Source organism: Rutidosis leptorrhynchoides, chromosome 9 (genome assembly GCF_046630445.1).
Source record: "Rutidosis leptorrhynchoides isolate AG116_Rl617_1_P2 chromosome 9, CSIRO_AGI_Rlap_v1, whole genome shotgun sequence".
In the NCBI taxonomy this organism is placed as follows: domain Eukaryota; kingdom Viridiplantae; phylum Streptophyta; class Magnoliopsida; order Asterales; family Asteraceae; genus Rutidosis; species Rutidosis leptorrhynchoides.
This window is the reverse complement of record NC_092341.1, coordinates 165,052,970-165,056,688: the sequence shown is the minus strand read 5'-3', so window position 1 is coordinate 165,056,688 and position 3,719 is coordinate 165,052,970.

Below are 3,719 nucleotides of genomic sequence, written 5' to 3'. Positions count from 1 at the left end.
GGTCATTTGAAAAGTCTAGTCCCTCAAGTTTCATTCGAGTGCGTGAATTACCTAAACGAGATAATTTAAAACGCATATCAACGGGAGATGTTATATATATATATATATATATATATATATATATATATATATATATATATATATATATATATATATATATATATATATATATATATATATATATATATATAACGGACTTTAAAATAGTTAAACGGAAAGTAAACGGAAAAAGGCGGGATGTTACAGAAATCAAGATGGATTATCATATTAAATCGACGAGGATCATAATCTCCTTAATCGTCGAAAAATCAAATCCTATATAGATTACAAAGATTTTCCTTAATCCGGAGATCAACCGTGATGACTTCAAAAGATAAGGCAAATCTCTATTTTCTCATCTCACTCTTTTACGATAGCTTCACTCATATGCTTCGAGTAATCGAATTATTTTATCCATATTTGTCAATAATGATAAAACCTTATGTATCAACTCTTATTCATCATAATAACATCCTTATTGTTAGCCATGACGACCTCGATCAAATTTCGGGACGAAATTTCTTTAACGGGTAGGTATTGTGAGAACCCGGAAATTTCCGACCAAATTTAAACTTTATCTTTATATTATTCCGACATGATAAGAAAATTTCGTTAAGTTAAATCTCAAGAATTTTAAACTGTGTTCATACATTCATTTAACCTCGACCAAATTCCAATGATTCACGAACCATTATATGAACGGTTATGATTATATATATATATATATATATATATATATATATATATATATATATATATATGTTATAACTTGAAAACGTTAACAAAGTATTAGACGTATAATACTTTACATGAACGTATTTGTTTCTGAATATATTTAAAATAATTATCAACGGAATTAAAAGATAATATCAAATAATTGAATTATTAGATACATTGAATTATGATTATAAGTCTCTGTTGAGAGGTCTACATTGATTTGAGAAATCTTCTCATTTTAACAATATTCGGAAGATGGTTAAGTGATTTACAAGTAAGAACAAATATGTCAATTAACGAGAGTTAGACAAATATTAGTGGAAGACTAAATTACATAGTAATCAATTGATGTAGTTTCCAAATATACGAAAGCATTTATCGATATAATAGAACTAGATTATTAATGTATTTGATTAAGTAACGTATATTGGTTGATAACTTGCAACGTGTATTTAAAACGTGTTTAGGTATATTAGATATATTTGATTTCAAATTAATTAAGTAAACGAGAGTAACGCTCACTTATTGATTCGATTGATATTTAAATTTGTCAATTAGTACATTAAGAGGTTAAGATAACGCTAGTACATAAATGAACTATACTTAGTTAAGTTTTAAAATGAAAACGTCATATGATATAATAAACCCTATTATATAAACGATCTTGAGTTACACTTTGAAATATAAATAGTATTGAAAACTAAATATTATATTAGTAGATAAATATTTCTAATATATATAAACCTATATATATATATATATATATATATATATATATATATATATATATATATATATATATTTCTAAATAATAAACTATAACTGTAATATTAAGCGCTTGATTTAAAATAATATATTTTAATAACCAACGAGACATTAATTTATAGAAGCAAATGACCGAAACACTTTAATGATTAGATTACACTTGGAGTAATATAGTTATTGGTGCATAAAGTCTAATTATTGATAAAGGTTCGTGTCGCGAAATATAAAGTACAAGTTTTCTAAGCGTACGAAAGGGCGTTTGAAAAACCGAAACCGGTACGTAAGTCGAGCATCAACGTACAATTCATCGGTGCTAAAATTATAGCCCAACTGTACACGAGAATATAATATAATATTTAATTAATTCTAAAGATTAAATATATTATATATTAAATAATAATTATATATATAATTATGTTACATGAAAGAAGTGTCGGCAGAGCAGCAAGTGGATTATGAGCTGGAGTTTCCTTCATGCGATCGCATGAACATTAAGTAGAGACCCCATGCGATCGCATGGGGTATAGGAGAGGGACTCTTCTATAAAGCAATCAAATTTGGATCAGTTTTCACACAATTCTCAATCTCTCGATCTCCCTCTGCTCTCTAATATATATTTATATCATATAATAATAATTATTATTATTATGAAGATTAATATTATTATTAATCTTAATTAGTAGTATTATTATTATTATTACATATAAAATACTACGACGAGGTCATACGCGTGTTATTTTAAAAATGGATTTTATGAGTAGGATAGGGCTAAGGAAATTATGGGTTATAGCTATGGAGGTAATGGGTATGGTTCATGGGTATGCTCGTGAGGTCAATTTAGTGTTTATCATCTCAGTTGCATCTACGTACCTTTCCTGCAATATTGAATCTCAATATTGATACGTGAGCACTCATAACTTAACTTTTATATATTAATAGTGTATCCCTGACTAGTGCTCGAGTATATAGGATTATGCATGCTTGTATTTTTGATATTGTCGTTAGATAGGTTAAGTTGAATCCTGAATTAGTTACATATGCAGTTGAGATATGGTATAAGATATGCATGTCGTTGGAAAGCTAGCGAAAAATTAAGAACTTTTCATTTAGATTTCGAATAGTTTCGATGAACGGATTAGAAGTTATAGTGAATTGAATTTTTGTATTATTATTAAAAATGATTATTATTATCGTCGTTATAGTTTTTATCTAATTATTATTATTATTATTATTATTATTATTATTATTATTATTATTATTATTATTATAATTATTATTATTATTATTATTATTATTATTATTATTATTATTATTATTATTATTATTATTATTATTATCATCATTATCATTATTATTATTATTATTATCAATAAAAGGTATTATCATTAAAAATTGTTATTTTTATTATTATTGCAATCGTTATTATCGTTAAAGTTATAATTAGTATTATTATTATTATCATTAATATTATCATAATATTTATTATTATTAGTATTACTGTAATTAAAACTAATATTAGTAACATCTAATTATTATGATTACTATTATTATCATTAATATGAACGCGATATAAAAGACGATTAAAAGCTATTAAACGAATCAATAAGGAAATAATGAGTATAGGTATTATGATGAAATTAAAATATCGTAAGATATTGATTTAGATAAAAATATCATTATCATTATTATTATTATTAAAAGTATTATTAGTATTAAAACTATCATTACCATTTTAATAGAAATGACATTGTTATTATAAAATATCATTATTATTATCATTTTTAAATTAAAATTATTATTTTAAAGTTAATATTAAAAAGTATCGTAAATATTAAAGTTATCATAATTAGAATTATTATTTTATCATAATATCATTTTTAGTAAATATAAATATAAGAATAAATATTAATATATTTATTAATAGAATAACAATAATTATTATTACAAAATAATGTAACTTTTACTTATTATTATTATCAATATTATTTTATCAAATAAATATACGATACAAAGATATTTTACTACGTGTAATATAATTACATTAATAAAATCTATCATATTTTTTTTATGATATTAAATGAACTTTATAAATTTTATTAATTAAAATATATAAAAGTATATTTTTATTATATAAATTTTAATATGAAATTCTATTTATTAATAAATGAATTATATTATTTACTCTAATAAATCTGTTA